Genomic DNA, 21,237 nt, shown 5'->3' on the forward strand with positions numbered 1-21,237 from the left:
CCTATTTACTTATTTTGATAGCTACTACATGTATAAATCTACAGATATTTATTAGGACCTCACCTTGCACCAGACATAAATTATTCATTGGGTATTCTTTGAAAATCAAAACTTCAATTTTAAGAACTGACCTGCAAATATCAGTATATTTAAATAGTAAATTAAAAATTAAATTTTTCTATATGTACACCTAGATGCTTCTTTTAATCTGCAAGTCAAGCATAATTATCCCAAATAACCTAAGCACATTATATCACTTACCATGTCTCTTTTGTAATATACCTACAAATATGCACACACATAAGGATATATATGTATATACATATATATAGTTTTCTTTTAGTAACAGCATTTTCACAATTTTCTCTGTAGTTACAGGAGTAAAATTAATCACTGCTTAACATAATGTATGGTATTTTTTCCAAAAAGTAATTATTTATATATTCAAGCTTTATAATTATGGTTGTATTAGTTTCCCAGGACTCCCATAATAAATTACAACAAATGTGGTACCTTAAAACAACAGAAATTTATTGCTCACATTTCTGTAGGCAAGAATTCAGAAATCAGGTTGTCAGCAGAGTCATGCTCTCTGAAGGCTCTGGAGGAGAATATTACTTTGTCACTTTTAGGCTTCTGGTTGTTTCCAGCAGTCCTTAGTGTTCTTTGGTTTGTCATTGCATCACAATTCACCCCAATGCAGTTGTCAAAAGTTATATAAATACATGTGACAAAAGTTATAAAGTTATGTAAAAGACCCAGAACTCTCTCTAAATATTTCTCATATCATGGTAGTTTCTTACAACATGTATATATTTATATTGACCTAATTATCTATTGAAAATTATTATTTTTTCACCAATAAACATCTTTATTACATGAGCTAAGATGGGAGGCGGGAGGATTTATTTGCTTTTCTGGGCCTTGATTTTCCTCAGATAGAACTCCAGTTACTTGCCTCCTAGTACAAGTACATAGCCATCTGCTCGGCCGCACTGTCCTTGTCTTGAAGTGGTGCATGTAAGAGGCTTGCCCTGCCATAACTGCTCCCATAGAAGACTGTTAATTTGGGCATTCTTTTTTCCTTTCATCATATTTCTTCTGAATTTTCTTCATCATTTTTTGTTTAAATCCCTTCCTCCTCAAGAGTCAGCTTGGCTCGCTTCTTGGGGCCTGGGAACAGTGTATAGTGAGATGCTAGCACTGTCGGTAGGGCACGCTGTCAATGAGAATGATGTAGTTCTTTACTAGGGTCTTGGTGCAAGCCAGTTTGTTCTTGGATGCATTGTAGACAATGTCAATAATTCATATTTTGAGCATACAGCAATCAGAGCCCAGGTAGAAATTCTCCACCTTCAGCCTCAAGGCTGGGCACTTCTTCTGGCCTCCCCAAACATGAACTGTCTGTATGCAGTAGGGGCCAATCCATAGTTCCACGCCAGCTGCACAGAGGAAAAGATTATTTTTCTTAAGTAGTAGATTTCTGGTTAAACATAACAATGTATTCTGTTGTACTACCTTTCTTCAGTTTGATTTTATTTATTTTTTGACTATCATAAGTATCTGTTTTCTTATATATATATATATACACACATATATACATATATATGGTATGTAAACATTATTTATTACAGCATTTCCATGTAAAGTAAAATCAACTTTTAAAATAAGCTATTTAGAAATTGATTTTTTATGAAATTACTTTCATAATATTCAATATATAATTAATACTTGACTTTATAAAAGCCACAATGCACAGGAACTCAGAGATTGTAAAAAAAATTCTAGTTTTCTGGTTATCTATAAAAATATAGAACAACACCATGGTATATTTCATGAGTCACAGTTTATCCCATTGGTAAGCCATTACCAGTAACCTAAAGGAAAAGTTAAGGTTCAGTGAGTGCATAAAACCATGGATTTTTAAAGAGGAATTTTAATGAAAAGAGTAGACCATCTCTTTACTGAGCACTATGTTGCAAACTGAGCAGTTTACAAAATAAACCAAATCTAAACCATAATTCAACAGGGTCATTCAGCTTTATTCACGTTGCATCATAAAAAAGGATTCTTTTCTCTTGAAATTTTGAAAGTTATTATAGGGTAAAATCACAGATAAGTGGGGTACTTTTTCATTGTCCCAATTCCACAAAAAGGCCCAAACTCTTTAGACATCAGTAGAAACTATAAATATATCAGAAGTAGGTTTCAAAACAAAATTTTCTCTCTGAATGTATTACAATAAAACTGGTAAAGCAAAGGGCAGATATGCTTCTGTAAGATAAAATGGTTTATTTTTATCTATTTATTTTTGCTACAACATCCATCCATCTTCACTCTTCCACTCTCTCCACACCAAACATAAAATTATTTATGCCGCCAAGGCATTTATAGATAATTGAATCAGTGCTCTAAATGTTTGCATGTGCAAAATACTGAAAACTTGGAATTATAGTGGATCAGAGAGCAATTTTCCTAAATTTAAAACATTTTATTTTAGAGAAAATATATACTGATCATATTTCCCCATCTTTAATTCTTTGTTGAATGTTTCTGTTAACTCTATCAACTCTCCATTTTTCTGAGAGTAGAATTATCTCTTCTTTTAAGAACTACTACTCCCCTTTCCAACCCACTTCTCTATTCCAACCATAAATTTCTAACAGCGGCTTCTCAGTAGCTTACTAGGGGTCTCTGTCTATAGCAGATCATCCCAGAAGCAATTCTTAAAGGCATTCCCTTCTAAAAACTACTCGTGTCTGTCTGTGTTCAAACTATGTAAAAATAACTTGTCTGAAAAAAATAAATAAAGCTAACAGAACAAAAAAGACAAACTAAATCCTTTTTAATAGTTTTCTCTATTTGAATAAGGAGTTAAGACATTCTTAAAATGTTGTTTAGATTAATATGCATTAGGTGACAAATATAATGAGAGGGGTTTGTGAGCAATTAATTTTACTGGAAGTAGTTTCTTAACTGTTACTATCTCATTTAAAAGCAAATCAATGATAAACCAGTGCCCCTTACTTCAAATTATCAATGTTATTTTGATAATTCGATAATACATTTTGACCTTAATTAATATGAAAGTAAATTATAAATAGTAACTTATTGGTTATTTATAAACAATTAGTTTTCCTTAAGAGAGAGAGAGTGTTAGTATTGTATTATTGTATTGTATGTGTATTGTGTGTGTATTATTGTGTGTATTTTTTTTTTAACCAAAGGACTTGTTGAAAATATTCCTTGATTTAAGAAAACTATAATTTGCCTAGTTTTATTTGCTTCATTAATCAATATATAAAGTAATTATGAAATGCTTATTTTGTAAGGAAGCCAGAAAACCAATTCACTAAACTATTTCCTTTCCTTTTCTAATTTTCTCATTGGTTAACACCAAACTGGAGTCAAAAGATATGGGAACATATTGATGTGGTTCATACAAGTCAGTCTTTCAGGGAAGAGAGCAGAATCGAGAAGAATGAAAAGTGGATAAAAAAAGTCAAATGAAAAATATCTAGCATAATCATTCTCTTTTTTCTTTATTATCCACCTGTTTTTAGTTTAGGTTAATATAATGTATTCCCAATGAAAAGTAGTCACAAAGATAGGTGACTCCAAAGAGAGGTGAATAATAATCAAGTTTTGCTCTAATTTAAAAACTAACATATTAGCCATTACTGTATTCTTCAATAAGGTTAAATGAATGAATTAATGAATGAATGAATAGGAAAAATAAATAAATAAAGATAATTAAAGACGTAAAATGTGTTACATACCCATCTCAAAGCTTGTCACAACCCCCCCATGTTGATAATTACAACTGACTTCTTTCACCAGCCATTTTTATATTCTCCTGTTTTCGCTTGGCCCATCAAAAGAATCCACCTGCCACTAACAAAGTAACTTATCATCCTGGGGTATGGTGTCATACCAACAGCTTAGGATTTGACTCTGTTGTTAATGTGGTGAACATGCTGCTGTGACAGAAGTCCAATTTGCTTTGTTGATGGAAAGAGAATGTTTATCCATTTATGCTTTTTCCTTCACTATGGCTTTTTTTTGGTCTGGGCCCAATGATCAAGAATGGGGTAGTTAGGGAAGAAGTCTCATATATATCCACAGGGGAGGTTACTTTGTCTACTTAAGTATTCAAAAGCTATTCTGACATGTATGACAAGTTTGGGGCATTTACTTTAAATTGAATATCTTCATTTTGTGCTCATTCTCAGAGCCTCTTCCCCAAAACTTCTTGTAAAAAAAAAAAAATAGTTTTGTTCTTTCCTGCTCTCTGGAAAACTAGCTAATCCATAATTTCATGTGGATCTTAAACTCAGATAATTTCTCCAATCACACAAAGTAGAGAACCAGTAAAGTCAACTATCTGCTAGCTGGAGAATTCCTCTTTAACACTCATTTCAAAAACATTATTGAGATATTAGTTCAGCGACTATCCACAAGAAGCTGCTAACCAGCATACTTATTTGATCTATCTCTGAATCAGGATCATGAATTTTTTCCTACTTTATCTGTTAGTAGGGCCCTACCCCTTGAAGCCAAAGATTTCAATTAAGGGAGAGGTGAAGAATCAGCAAGAGAAACTAGTAAGGTAGTTTGAGACAATCCCAGGATCCTACTCAGGTGTTCTATTTTTTCAGTCCATTTCTGGTACCAGTAACTGTACTGCTTAGGTTCCTGATAAAAAAAAAAAATAGGTTTTCCTACTTAAGAGAAGGAAAATTGAGCAGAGTTTATTTAAAACAGATAATTTACAAAAACGTGGGTATAAATATTTCAGAGACAGGACAGTAATCCAAGAGGGTATTAGCAAAAGATCTGTTATAACCTCTATGTCCTGCAATGAAAGAAGAAGAATATTTTTTGAAGAATTCAGAGAAAATTTTCGGGTCGTCTTGGAAGAGCCATGACTCACCCAATTGACATAAACATCTCATGTGACCTTCCTGCGAGGGACATGTGAGGAAAATACACTGCTTTTATTTTTCCACTACTTTGTAAATTACTGCTAGTCCTCTCCATTATTATGGAAAAGCACAGAGAATAGGAAACAACAAATTTGGTTTCATAAAAGTTGTTTTTAATGTCAATACCATACGTACATGTGTGTGTATACAGGAACAGATAAAGATGCACAAAATACTATTCATGTGTACATAATTTTGTATGGCAAAGCCTCAAAAAAGAGAGTTGGTCATTTGCAATAATTTTCAGTTCAAAGAAAACTTTTCAAATATCTCATTCATGGCTTCTCAGAATTAAAATGTTTAGAGTAACATTTTTTGACCCCCAAATTGTAATTCAATTATTTTTCTATTATTGAAGATATTTTCTAAGTAAATAGCTACTACACTAAATAGACTTGATTTAAAAAACAATTTATATACAATCAGTATTAATGCAGCTATGTACTTATTTGACTATTGTAAAGTTTTAGATATGTATTGAATCAGAGATCTCATATTATGGCTTCCGTAATTCCAACCAGTTCTTGGCAATTTGTTATTATAAAAAGTATTAACAACTGAAACACCTTCCCAGTCCCATCAAAATATAATCTTAGAAACAGGATTCTTAAAGTAATATAGTTAAAGTCATATGTGTATGTGGAAGATGAATATGGACTACATATTTACATTTGATTTTCCTGTTTAGGAGCATATGACGTTTCACGATGGATTCTGATTTTATTATAAGTAATTCCCTCAATTTCTGTAGTTTATTATGTTTAGTTTCATATTCTTAGATGTACATTTTTGAGTGATGAATTATATTTTTTCTACCTGTGGTAACTACATATTTCATTCTATTTCCCATTAAAATATGAATATTTTACATTAATCTGCATATATTACTCTATGTTGAGACTCAATTTAAATAAATTAAAATAATACCATGAAGTATATTTTTTCATATGCATTTTTTCAATACATTTTCTGAATAATATACTGGTTAAATAATTAATAGATATTGTAACATTGAACTTTGTATTAAAAACTTTAACCTTCTATTTTATAAAATATAATTTTAAAGCATTAGATTTGGTTTATGTGTAGCTAATATTAGTATAAATATTTTTATGCTATTTTTCTAGGTCATTAGTTCTATGCTAGACAACTGCTTTCTTGTTTTGTATGTGTGTGTGTGCGTGTGTGTGTGTGTGTTTTAATTACTGAATCATCTGATACTGGCAGCTTTATTTTTGACAATTTTACCAATTTTTTTTCCCTATACTTATTTTTACACTAATTTATCTACAAATTACTAAAACTATATTAGTAATTTCTTCCCAGGAAATCATCACCTCAATAATTTTACTTAATAATTTGCCATGTAATTATTCTTGATTTTTTTCTTGTAAATTTTGGTAAACCTTTTTTTATTCATGCTTATATTCTCATTAGAACAATTCAGACTGAATTTCATGCTCCTAAAAATGAAATCCAATTTGAAAAATATATTTTAGATCACGTATTTATGAAAACATATTTCAGAGCATATTTATTTCCTACTTGGAAAAGAGAATGAATAAGGCCACTAGAGAAATATTATAGCTAAGTAGAGAAGTATCTGTACTGTATTACACTGAATTGTCCACATCCTTAAGATTTGTATTTAATCAAAATTCATTATTTATGTTATAGTAATAAAATTAAAAAGAATAAAATAAGTATATTCTTTGTTCATATACAAGTTCCACCTTAACAATTACATCATATTTGTTCTCTAAGTATGAGAGATATCCTTAAGAGACAATTAAAGCATCTTAAAATATATTTATACACTATTTTTCTCTATTAATGCTGCCATTTAAATTTTTAAAGATATTCTCTTTTTATGTGTATTTATTGGCATATAAAGTTCTTATGAAAAATATTTCCAATTTCAATACAATTATATTTTCAACATTCTTTATAAAAGATGTGTAGCAAGTAAATTCATTTTTAACACATGAGAGGGCACAGACTGTGTATACTGCAGGTAATGAGTCTTTTTCTGTATGAATATATGTATGAATTTGCCATTACTCAAGATTGAAAATTTTCTTTCAAATTATTGCTGGAAACTAGCAGACCATATAAGAATTAAGAAATAAATGTGTTTATTTTATGCATTTCCACATCAGCTATGTGCTAATAATGCTCTCTTTTCAAATGTGTTCATTTCCTACTTTATCTCTCACTTTTCTTTCTATCTATAGGTATGTTTTCATTTTTAATGTGAATGAATAATTATATAGGTAATAATGGAATACATGAGAAATTACATAGCAGTTGTAAAAAATGCTATTGATAAGGCTTAATATTTTTTTTTATAATACATAAGTTTTAATGTTATACTAGAAATGAAATTTAGTTTAGAGGATTTTTATTTTAGTATTTTAGGCTTTATTGTAAAACTATTCCTGGAAGAAAGATATTAACTATCCCATTTGCATAACATCTTTAATATTTTATCAATAACTGTATAAATTATGTCAGAATTTTCCAAATGTTCACCATGGGGTACTAGTCCTCTTTAAAAAACTCTGTTCTAATATTTATGCTAAAAAAATAGAGATTCTGACTATAATAATTTCATTCTTTCAAATTAACTCCCTACGTAGTTAAATGATCAAGATATCTTAATGTTTCTCGCAGATTAACTAAAGCTTAGTTAGGTTTCCTCCTGATTGTAGGCCTCTGACATTCCTTTTCTTAGAACTTTTACTTTAGAAAACTTGCAATTTACCATTGTCCCATTGGGTTGTAAATATTCTCTCAACCACTTGGCGGCTTTACACCTGAAGAATGTCTTTGTCCAGAACCTGGGAGACATGTTTTTGAAATGTATGTATCAAAAAAGTTGGGCCACTATCTCTCAATCTCTCTGGGAGAATAGGAGCCTGAATTGGTAAATGCTAATTTGCAAAGGCAGATGGTAGTCACATTGGCCAATCTTCCCACTTATATCTTTCTGTATTTTTTCACAAGCTCACCCTGATCTAAAAATCTCACGGCTGTCCTTTCGTTTCTAAGGAGTTCAGATCAACCTCTTCTTCCTATTGCAATAGTCTTCATTATAGTCTTCTTTGCCTGTTTATCTTGTTCAGTGCAATTTTTCTTGTTCAGTGCAAATGTGATATCTGGGAGGAACTATAAGAAATACATTTATTTAAGTCATATTTCTCAAAACATTAACACTGCGAAACTTGGGCTTTGTGAAAAATAATATCTGAAATTCAGATCGACGTATATATAAATTATATCTAATATGTGTTAAAAAAATTTTAACTGAGTAAATCTGAAGATCTAGTTGGTTTTATTAAGCAATTCATGAATCAAGCAGCATCCCATCTTGCAATTAGAAGGGTGATCTTAATTGTACAAAATGGAAAGTTTTTATAGGAATAAGGGGAGGGCAAGGGAGCTACTAACTAAAAAAAAGTCTTGTTTTTAAATCAGGACATCTTATGGGGGAGTGGGAAAGGTTTTTATCAGGCAGATTGCCTCTTCTTTCTATTGGGGTGGGGGAAGGAGGTGAAACAGGCCCACATGACGGATCACCTCACTGGTGTTGATCAGAAAATGTCAGACTGATTAAGATTATATTACAAAGAGAAGCTGAAATAGCAATTAGCTCAGGTATTTATTTAATCTAGATTATGGGCTTTAGCACAAGTGACACCATTTGGGGCCTGTAGTTTTCTCTTTAATGTATATAATACATCATTAAATACTGAGCACTCACTGTGGGCAAAACCTAGTTTCTAGTATCGGAATAATGCAAAAATAAACAAGACATTCTCTCTAACACAAATTATTGCACATTAGAAATTGAGATAAATACCTACATTTAAAAATTATAAAGTAAGACATAAAAATACACCTTGAAAAAATTATGAAATGTGTCTCAAATGAAATAGTCTAACAATATTCCAGGGAAAATGTCAATTCCGAAAACACCATTTCCTCCCCTTGTCCCTTCAGGTCTAAGGGTGTTACTGAATCTCCTGATGTTATTTGTTTTTGGAGTTTCACCATCTCTTTCACCTGTGGATCAATGCATATTTCTAGCAATTGTGCCTGAATGGATTAGAGGCTTTTGATAAGATCTGATGTATCAGAGTCCAATATGCTACAATGCAGTTGTTGTGATTGCCAAATAATAATTTATAATTTGCGTAGTAAATATAAAATAAAACGCTAAGAAGCTTACAGTGATGTCATAGGTAGTGCTTAGTTTCAGAAGACTTTTATTTTCTCCATTCAGTTATTAAGTAATTGATTTGGGGCAGATCTATTCTACTCTGTGGGTCTTATCATTTAAGATACAAAGAAATTGTTAGATTAAGTAACTTCTTAGTTCTCTTGTTACTAGTCCAAAGTCCATGTGCCTGACACTTCGATAGGCAAAAACTCAAAATATCAGAGTTTGGAGTAAAGAAAGTGTCGGGGCCGGTTGGAATTTGATGTCACCCCAACAGTAGAGGGGAGGAAGAGGGATAACAATGGCGCAGACGTGTAGTTAACATTTTTCCTCTGTTCTTCCTCAAATGACACTGATGAATCACAGATCGTTGAGATTTAATAGTTTTATTAAAAGTATATTTTAGAAAGACAAAGAATATCCCAAGGAGGCACGTGATCTCAGCACTGTAACCAACACAAAGGGGCCAAAATGGCTACAGAAGGGCAAAAAGGCCACAAAAGGTCACCAAAGAGGGAGGAGAGCCCCAAAGAGCAAAAAGAACCCAGACATAGGAAAGTCCACCTTATATTTTGGCTATGATGAGTGGTTCCAAAGGCATTCCTAGAGGATTGACAAGTGAGGTCATTTTGACTGACACCTGATTGACACTAGGCAATAACTTTGCCTAGTGCACATGTGTGCACCCAGATTTCAATCTGCTATAATTAAATTCATGAACTTCTAGGCATAGTCATGAAATTATAATGATGGTATAACGAAGCTGAAGTTATGGGCAGTACTTTCTGGGCATGCGTTTGTAACTGGTTTAAGCCAGCAGCTTTTATGGCCTTTTGTGCTCTAGAATTTGGAGTAATTTATAACTCTAAAAGAGAGGTATTTCTGGGAAGTCCTTAAGGAAGGTCTTCAAGGGAAGTTTCTATGGTTACTGAGCTGAGCCCCTATTTCTTTGTTCCTCTGTCACTCATGTCTGACTAGCTACCTAACAAAAGGTTTATTGATCAAGAATTTGACAACTGAAAAGATGGGAGTCTTACTAGTTCCTTAAATTCATCTTAGGAAAGTACAGAATACAGAATTAAAAAAAAATGAAAAAAAAAAAGACCTACAGAGTTCAGGTTTCTTTTATGTCAAGGGAAGGGTAAATGAGAAAGGTGCTTTTTGTAAAACTCAAGCCACAAGCAGAATTTCTTTAATGGTTAGCATGTCTGCATGCAAGACTAAGCAGAAGCTATTAGATGGAAGATGATGGGAACAATGCAGGATTGAACAAGATGAAGTCAAAGAGAAACCTAGCATTTCACTCTGTCACACTGTATTTCTTTGCATTATACATTTTATGATTGCATATGCTTTGACAAATTTTATAAGATACTTAATTAATATATATTAGAATTAGATATACTTAAGTTTTATTCTTAGATTCTTATACATTTTCTATTCTGCTTATTCTGTTCCAATAATTTTAATATCTTAGGCCATTCCAATACCACATTTTATATTACTATATTTGTATAGGCCAAGACATTTTAATGAGTCTTCATTAAAAAGAAAAAAAAATTAGTCTTTCCCAATATAAATGTTCTAATATGTTTTATAACCCAGAAAAGTAGCTTGTCTACATAGTTATCCATCTCTTATTTTATATACAATAGGAAAATATCACTAATTTACTCAAGCGATAAAACGTTTCTTGGTAATTTTCTTCTATGTACTTTATGTGCTTACCTTTTACTCAATTTGATTTTTCTTTGTGTAGCTGCTGGAGCTAAAAAAAATAATTCATTTCTTCCCATCTTGTACATTCTTATTAGGCTAATAATTAAATTAACAGAGACAGATTAACAGGGGAAAATCACAAGTTTAATACATGTTCATGGAAATTCACATAAGCATGAACATTCCAAAGACAGTGAGGCAATATTGGGTATATATGACAATTTTGATAAAGGAGAAAAGGAGGCAAGATGAGTCTTAGATTTTAGACATAAAAATGGATGATTTACAGGTAGTTGAGGGAAAGCAGGATACATGTAGCAAATTCTTACTGGTGAACTCTGAAACAATGGGACAGAAAGTGGGTATCCAGCTAGCAGGCCCTCACCTGAAGCCCTCCTATTCACCATACTTAATTCAAATTAGGCTAAAGAAACTTCCCAAGATTCCCTTTCTAGAGTAGGCCTCTGTATCTGAATGTCTTAGGGAAGAAGGGGAAGGATTAAAAGTTCTTTTTGAGTCTTATTTTTTAACAAATAGCTTAAAATCATTATCTGAAAAGGCAGCTTCAGGGTGGCAAAACTTTGGTTTTCTTCAAAGCAAAGGAAATAATAAAATAATAAATTCAGAAAAAAAAAATTCTTGTTTGCTTATTCTGGTGGTACATAACTAGAATTTTTTATCACAGTCATTTGTGGAGAACTATAAAATTATACTCATATATACCCTATTAAATAATGATTCTTAATAAATAGTTCTGAAATTAAGAAAGGTACACCACAATTCTACAGGAGTCTTTGTGTTTATCCTCTGTTTAAATAAACTGATGAATATAATAAAAATCCCAACAGCTAATATTTAAATGGAAGAACTGAGACTCAGTTGTACTTAAGCATTTCAAGACAGTATAAAGTTAGCAATTGCTTTCAGCTATGTGTAGCCAAAAATTTTACATGATAAAATATGAGGCCATAAATCTATGAATTCTAAAGAATTAGTGTTCTATAAACTCTTTCCTCACTGTAAAGTACAAGTAATTTAGAAGTAAATAATTATGAATTACTGGTAAATCATATTTCGAGATAGCTACAGTATTATAGACCATATTGCAGTTGGAAAGTTTAAAAATAAAATAAATGACTTTTAACATATCGAAATATGTTGCTGCTACAAGAATAACTGGGGAAAATATTACTAGCTTTAAATATTCCTAGAAAAGGAAAAATCTGAAGATACACAGAATAGTCGCCTTCCCTCTCGGACTGGTGAATACTGGGGTTTTACCTCCAAGGTGGTTCCACAGGGAATTAGCCAGATCATGACCAAAGGGATTTGACACCTGGTGAGTCTAGTACTAGTGGATTTCCACAGCTGCTAGGCATGGAGTGGCAGGAGAAAGCCATCACCTTTCACCTATACTAACTGTCCCTATAGTATGGGCACCAGTGAATGGAGCACAAGAATTTGGTAGTGGAGGATAGACGCCTATACCTGAGATTACACAGTGTAATTGTATTTTGTGCCCCCTTCCAACATCATCAGTACTTTAATATGATCTTCACTTAACAAGTACACATGTATATATTGATTATATTTTTGGTAGTAAATCAAGAGTTGAGGATTAATAGATTAGCATAGATTAACAAATTACAGAAGAAATGATAATCTAATATATATAGGAATGATGTTAAAAGATTATTAATACCTGTTTATAAAAAAACTCAGCAAACAAGAATAGAAAAGAATCACACGATTCATTAAATGCAATTATCAGAATGTTTTTTAATTAATAATTAGAATAATCAAGCAGAGTAATTATATCATGGAATCTTCACTGTATTGACAAGTTTAATAAGTTGTTTCATTAAGCAGAGTAAGTGATTTGAAAAATTAGCAAAAATAAGAATAAATAAATATTTTATAGATATAAATTATTAGAGTACCAAATAATGCCTCTACCGAAAAGTAAATACGTCTAAAAATGATGTAATATTATTGAGACCAAGAAAAAACAAAATAGTATGATTTTTTTATAAGGCTCACCTCATATAGAGTCTTACAACTTTTTTGTTGCTGTTGTTTTTTACAAAAAAAAAAAAGCAATAGCAGGCGGACTTTTAAAAGGAAAAATATTTAATCTGTTATAGAAAAACTATTCAGGCCACTTGAATATTCATCTCTTCTTTAGAACTCTATATTTTCTGACTGCAATATGTTTTATTATTTGTAGATCAAAAGATATTACATTTGAAATGCGTATCATTTTTATTGTTTATTTTTTCCTGTTTATATAACCAAAAACTTATTTTAAATTTTACTCTCTATTCAAAAATGGATAAGCTACACTATCCAATAATGTTAAAGAACCAAGGCAATCACATAAAACAAATCACACAAATCAGTACATTAGAGAACTGATTACATATCTTTGTTTGTTAAACATATGACTCCAGGGATCTAAGCATCACAATTATTTGACACATTAGTCATCTGGAGTTGTCATAAGATAACAAAATAAAAATTACCCGAGTTAATTTTATAAGCCTCAATAGTTTGGGAAATCTTGTCTTGTCATATTTTTATGCTTTTAACATTTATCACAGAATAAAATTATACCTGTTTATTCATTCAGGTAAAGTAGAACTTTAGAAGTTATGACCTGTAAAATTAAGAAACAAATGGTGTTTTGAATAAATTGACATGAGAATTTGATTTGCCTCAGTACCCACAGAGCATTTTTTAATCCATAAGCAACAACTGAGAATATAATAATTTTTCAACAGTTGCTACCCAGAAAGAATATCAAAGATTAAGAACACATAGAAAATAAAAATCTAAAACAAACGAGTATATACAAATTTGAATATTGTATAATACATAATAGACATGATGTTAATAAATAATATATCTCATGCAAAGTATTAAATATCTCTTTTGAAGGTAGGTTTTCTTGTAATCTTTTTTAGTAGGCAATAGACAATAGATATTTATATCATATTCATATAGCATGAAAATATAAAGGAGCAGAATACTGAATTCCTGTCATTTTCATTCTCATTCTCTTTCCTCCTTCTCTATTTTCCTTTTTCTAGCTAGATTTGATAATTTTAGTAAGATATCAAGTTGAGATTGAAATTTATATATTTACAGAAACCAGAACTTTCATTTGAAGGGATACTTTGATAAATAGATTGTAAAAGAAAGTAGATTATAAAGATATGATTGAAACAGCGAGAATGGTTGGGAAATCATTCTGATTATACAAGGGTAGCAAACAAATCAAACAAGAGCAACAAATAAGATAAAGTTTTCTTCTAAGAGGGAGAAAAAAGTACGAAGAGAGAGTGGAAAAAAAAAGCAAAAAAAAAAAATGGAGGCAGAAATGACGCAGAAACCACATAATTGACTATATACAAATCTCTCTAAAATTTCTGTAAATTTTAGTTATACCTGAATAGTTATTTAAATCAATGTGTAATTGAGTGTGTCAGTTTGTGTGGGTGTGTATGCTTGGCATTATTTCTATTTTAAACCTTTGCTGGAATTCAATAAAGTCATTTAGGCCTGATAGTTTACTGGAAAAATTTAACTACAAATTCAATTTCTTAAAAACTATAGGGCATCGTAAAAAAATAATTAATTAATTGATTAATTAAAAAAAGAAAAACTATAGGGCTATTCAGATTACCTGTTACTTCTTGGGAGAACTTGAGTAGCTTTTGTCCTTCAAGAAATTTGTCCATGTCACCTAAGTTCTTGAATTCATTTGTATGCATTAGTTAATATTATTTTAATAATACTTTTAATGTCTACAGGATTTGTATTGATGTTCACTCACTCAGTCCTGATGTTGGTAAAGTGTGTCTTCTCTCTTTTTCCTTCACAAGTCTGGCTAGAATGTGTGAAGTTTATCAATTTTCTCTAAGAACTTGCTTTTTGATTCATTGATCTTTTTCTATTAGATTTTTAAAAAATTTTCTATTTCATGTATTGTGTTCTTAATCATTTCTTTATTCTATTTGCTATGAATTTAATTTGTTCTTTTTATGTTTCTTAAGGAGGATGCTTATGTTATTGGCTTTGCATAATTTTTTATTTCCTAACATAGGAGTTTTGCACTATATCCTGTAAGAACTTTTTAGCTGCATCCCACAAACATTCATATGTGTTTGTCATTGATTTTTAGTTAAAAATTTATTCTAACTTGTTCTTATAATAATTTCCTTAATTTCTTATTTAACACATGTCATTTAGAAGTTGTTATTTTGCTTCTAAATATTTGAGAATTTTCTAGGTAACTTTCTGTTATTTATTTCTGATTAAATTTTATTGTAGAGAATACACTCTTAAAATGTGAAATATTTTATAATTATTGATATTTGATTAATGGCCGGAGTATAGTATATCTGGGTAAATATTTTTTATACATTGGAAAAGAATGCTTAGTTTTCTGTTCTTGAGTAGAGACATATATTAATTTCAATTAGAACAATTTGGCTAATATTATGGTTAATCTCTCCGATATTTTTTCTAACTTTCTTTTGAATATTGAGAGAGAGATTTTAAAGGAACTGACCAATGTCAACCAGATATTGCTTAATATAATATAAATACTATTAATGGTCTAAATGTTTATTATCATCATCTCTTCTTAATAATAATTTCCTTTATAGCTATATAACACTTATATTTTCTTTTTTTTTTCTGGAAATTATTTTGCTAGGCATATGAGTCTACATGAACAGATTTTTTTTTTAATTTTAAATATGTTGATCCACTATTTCCTAGATTGTAGTTTCCTGTAAAATTCATTGTTAATATTAATTTTGTTCTTTATATATCATATTTTTCCTTTGATTTTAAAACTTTCTCTATAGCAGTAGTTTTAAGCATTTTGATTGTAAAGTCCTTTTACCACCATTTGTTTGCTTGTTTTCACTTTTCTTTTGCTTAGAGTTTATTGAAATGATTTGACTTGTAGGTTTATGATTTTCACAGAATTTGAATTTTTAAAAATTATTTTCTGCACCTATTTTTCTGTTCCATCTCCTTTTACTTAGAGACCTCAATTACACACATATTTGGTTGCTTGAAATTATATCACAGCTTATAGATGCTCTATCCATTATTTCAGGCTTTTTTTGGTCACTATTATTTCATTATGGATTTCCTTTGGTTTATCTTTAAGTTCACTAAATTTTTCTTCTGTAACGTAATCTACTATTAACCCCACCTGCTAAAAATATTTATCTCAAACATCGTAGTTTTATTTTTAGAGGTTTTTTGTTTGTTTTTTGTTTGTTTGTTTGTTTGTTGTTTTTATTTGTTTTTGTTTTTTTTTTTGAGGGAGGCATGGGGCAGCAGTCTTTTTATTACTTTCTATATCTACCTAGGTCTTCCTATTTCTTGGAGTATAGCTATAACAACTGTTTTAATTTCCTTAGTCTACTAATTCTACCTTCTATGTCAGTTATAAGTCAGTTTTAATTGAATGCTATTTTTCTTATTATGACTGATATTTTTCTACTTTAAACATGCAGGATAATTTTTGACTGAATGTCAAACATTATAAATTTTCTCCTTATTAGGTTCTGGATATCTGTATATCTAGCTATCTACCTATCTAGCTATATCTATTTATATCTTATCTTTTTTTTTTTTTTTTTGACATACTCATGAGATTTTTCTTTGACTTGGTTAAGTTATTGGACAAACTTTGATTCTCATGGGATTGCTTTATGGATTTGCTACACAGAACAATCTTTCAGTAATAATTTTTCCCCATGAATAACACATTTTTTTCTGAGTATTTACTTGAAGGTCCTTGTATTATGAGGTTTTTCTGCTTGACTTGGTGAGAACATTATTTTATTCCTATGTGGACACCAGAATTGTTTCACCTACTTTTTTGTGTTATTCTTTTCATGAATTTGGCAATTTTTCTCACATACATATGCTGATCTCAAATGAATACTCAAGAAGGTCTTCTGAAAATCTCTATAAGACTCTTTTTTTGTGCATCCTTCTACCTTCTGGTTCTCTATTCTGTGAATTCTAGTCAACTTGGCCTCTCCAAAGCCTAACTGTTACTCTATAATACAAAAATACCACTGAGCTATGCCTTTTTTCTCTCTTCCCTGCCCCGCAACCTGTATTAATTTTAACAAGGTAGTATTTTGGTGATCATAAGGCTTACCTTGTTTATTTACCCATCTCAGTTAATTACTGCCCTGTGCTGCCTGTCATCCAATGTCTGGAAATGTTGATTATATATGAAAAATAAATATAAAATCAGCAGTTTGATATAGCTATATCTATATTCATACCTATATATTTCTGAAAGATTCTCCTCAGTGTTGATATTTGAACTGGGAGTAACTTTCAAAAAGTTTGAGTTCATAGGGCCCAGAGGCCTCACATATTTACTGCTTCTTCTGTCCCTGACCCATGAATTAACTCTCTCTCTCTCCAGTCAGCTGCTATTTTGTTTGGTTTTTCCATACTTACTAGAAGGAGCAATTATTTTCAATAGATGAAAATTGGTAGAAGCTAGGTTTTTCACTGTAGGAAAAAGAAAAGAGTAGATACTAAAATAATCTATTTAATCATGGATTAAAGTTTGATACATTAGTATATACTTCTCTTTAGGTTAATATATAGATGGTTATATAAATAATATTAATATGTGTATATACACAAGTTAAATTGTATACAAATTCCATAGCTCTGTCAGTTGAGAGTCTAGAAGCAACAACAATGCAATGGCAAAGAACACACCTAGCACCCAGATCTTAGGTTTTCATATCATTCTTTGTTCAGCCAACTGAAAAGGCTCATAGATCAGAAGCCACAGCTAGAGCAACAAAGTAAAAAAAGGTATTGGATTATATCCCAAAGTATAAAATAAGTAACAAAGTATAAAATAAATATCACAGTATCATTCATACTGCTATATCAGATGCATGTCTCACATTTCAAATAAATGTGTGTTTGTGGGGAAAAATAATTTAATGCAATTTAAATCAACATTGATTACAAATGTAAATAACACTATCAATGGGAAAGTACAAGAATTAGTCAAAATACTGTCATGTTTTCTAGGTAATTAATAAAACCACTAAAGAATTAATTGCTACCAATAGGCTTTTAAAATAAAACTTATTCTCATAATTCCTTTCACATGAATAATTAATATACCTGAGGAAACAAAGTCATCAAAGCTGCCATAAGCAAATTATGTTAATTTTAAAGAAAATATTCTTCTAGGTATCATAATACATTAAATATTTTATCAAAGTAACAATTGTTATGAATATGATTAATACTCAGTATAATTAAAAAAAATTACAGAGAATTTTATTTTTTGAAAAACTGAACAAAGAGAATATGATAATTTCTCATTACGTCAGTGTAGTAATTTAGGCATTTAGCTTTGTGCATTTAAAATTTTTTTACTGTTTTCTTCCATCAAGCTTCAAACAAATAAAAATATTTTCTTGGTGTGTATATATCCTCAGGAAGAGAGTAATAAATCTCTCTACCTCAAAAATTAGTATTTTCCTCTAAGTAGAGGCTACATATTTAAATATAAAATTAGTTAAGCAGAAAAAAAGAGATGGGGGAGTATTATAGAGAATGAAGTTCTGTTTAGTTTACTGTTAGTCAATTGCATTGTATGCACTATAAATACTCCATGTTATTTTTTACTTTTTTCATTTTTTAATATTTTTTAATTACAGTTGGCATACAATATTATGTTAGTTTCAGGTGTACAACATGTGAGTAGACATTTATATAACTTACGAAGTGATCACTCTAATAAATTTCGTACCTATCTGACATCACACATAGTTATTATAATATTATTGACTATATTCCTTATGCTGTACTTTACATCACCACGATTGTTTTTTAACTACCAATTTGTACTTCTTAATTTCTTCCCCTTTTCACCCACCTCCAAACCCCTTTCCATCTGGCAACCATCAGAATGTTCTCTGTATCTATGAGTTTGTTTCTGTTTTTTGTGTTAATTTTGTTCTTTAGATTCAACATGTAAGTGAAATCATATGGCATCTGTCTTTCTGAGCCTGACTTACTCCACTCAGGACCATAACCTCTAGATCCATCCATGCTGTTTCAGATGGCAAACTTTCATTCTTTTTTTTGACTGAGGAATATCTCATTGCGCGCGTGTGTGTGTGTGTGTACACACTTCTTTATCCATTCATACATTGATGAACACCCAGGTTGCCTCTATATCTCGACTATTGTAAATAATGCTGTAATGACATATGAATTCACATGTCCCTTCAAAGTATTCGAGGTTTGTTCAGATAAATACCCAGAAGTGGGATAACTGGGTCCTTCTTTGTCTCTTGTTACAGACTTTGTTTTAAAGTCTATTTTATCTGGTATGATTTTTGCTACCCTAGCTTTTTTTTTCTATTTTTAATGAAATATATTTTTCCATCCCTTTACTTTCAGTCTGTGTGTGTCTTTTGATCTGATGTCTCTTGTAGACAGCATATGTAAAAGTCTTGTTTTCTTACGCATTCGGCCACCCTACTTTTTGATTAAAGCATTTAATTCATTTATATTTTAGGTAATTCTTGATAGATAGGTAGTTATTGTCATTTTATTTTTCATATTTTTTATCTTTTTTTTTTTTTTTCTTCTTCTTTAAAAAGTCCCTCCAACATTTCCTGTAATACTGGCTTGGTGCTGATGAACTTCTTTAACATTTTTTACCTGGGCGGCTCTTTATCTATCCTTCAATTCTAAGTGATAGCTTTGCTGGGTAATCTCAGTTGTAAGTCTTTGCTTTTCATCACTTTGAGTATTTCATGTCAAACTTTTCTGGCTTTCAAAGTTTCTGTTAAGAAATCAGCTGACAGACTTATGGGAGCTCCCTTATAGGTAACTAACTAGATATTTTTCTCTTGTTGCTTTTAAGGTGCTCTCTTTGTCTTTATTTAAATAAAAGTTTTTATTAAATAAAATACATATATGAATTTCAACTTTGTTTTTAAAAGGTGTGGCATGCTTATTGATAACATTAAAATGTTGAAAGAAAAAAAAAAATGTTACCACAAAGTAATATCCTTGGAAGAAGAAAACACTGTTTTAGAAAACTGTTTTATTTCTGAATAAGTACTCCACTACAACAGCTAAATTATGTTGAAAATTGTAAAAATTATTGAAATCTTTTATACATTTAAGTTTCAGGTAACAGATTTTGTCACAAAGAGAAAAGAATTTGAACTTCTCTAGGATTCAATACCTCAAGTAGAATCAAAGATTTATACCTAAGAAAATAACACAATAAGACCAAAAGTGATATCTGTAAATATTTTAGAGTATAGAAATTGTAGTATCCAGCAAATCTCAACTCCCATTTCTACCTCTATAAAAGTTTGTCTTTTTTGAGGAAATGTTGAAATGTTAGACAGTATTCGATTTTTCAATTTACCTTGATTATTTCCAAGTTTCAATGAAGTAAAAAAAAAAAAAGAGATTAAGCATGATAAAATGACACCAAGAAAAAGAGAAATTTAAAATTAGATTTAAACCATTAGCTCTCACAATAATGTAGTTTCTAGTATTTGAGTAAAAGTGCAGATTTAGACTATGAAACAATTGTTTCAATACTATTTGAGATTGAGTTTGTTTTTTACTTAAGGGATTTGAAATATCTTATTAGTCTTGGTTTCATTAACTAAAATATATATGCATTTTACTATTAAAGATAACTGATAAAGAGGTAAAGCAGGCTCAAATTCATGAAAAGAGGCAGTGTGAAATGTATAATGGTTATTAAAATAACCTCCTTCAGGATTAGTTATTCTCCTTTCCCTTCTTATTGAGTTTAATGCCTCTAAATACTTTAAATATTGAACATCAGGTTATGCTGTAAAATAAGCAAACTCAATTTCTATAATACATTTAGTGCATTCAAATATAAGATTTCTTTGATAATAGGTTTATGTAGCAAATAATTTTCAGTGAATTCTCAGAAATAATTAATGCCTATTTTTGTTTTACCTTCTCTCTTTTCGCTACATACACTGTAGTAATAACAAAAGTATGACAAGAACATAGGAGAAAAATTTGTAATGAGTATTTAGAAATACGTTATAATTATTGCCAGACCTTAATGTAAACAAAAAATAACAAAGCAAAGACTGAGACACACTCAGAATAATAGATTAAGCTGTTGGAGAGAGTAAACACTTCTATCAGGTAACTAACATGAAATTGATTGTAATATCAAGAAGCAAATTGTAAATTCATTAATCAATCTAGGAATATAAT

At 30.4% G+C, this 21,237-nt stretch overlaps 1 pseudogene; it reads right to left on the bottom strand.

Moving 5' to 3' along the window:
* Positions 1–905: 905 nt before the first annotated feature.
* LOC120582563 (40S ribosomal protein S8-like) lies at positions 906–14,666 on the bottom strand (annotated as a pseudogene).
* Between the last annotated feature and the right edge of the window lie 6,571 nt (positions 14,667–21,237).

The sequence above is a fragment of the Pteropus medius genome, unplaced genomic scaffold (genome assembly GCF_902729225.1).
Source record: "Pteropus medius unplaced genomic scaffold, Ma_sr-lr_union100, whole genome shotgun sequence".
NCBI classification, from domain to species: domain Eukaryota; kingdom Metazoa; phylum Chordata; class Mammalia; order Chiroptera; family Pteropodidae; genus Pteropus; species Pteropus medius.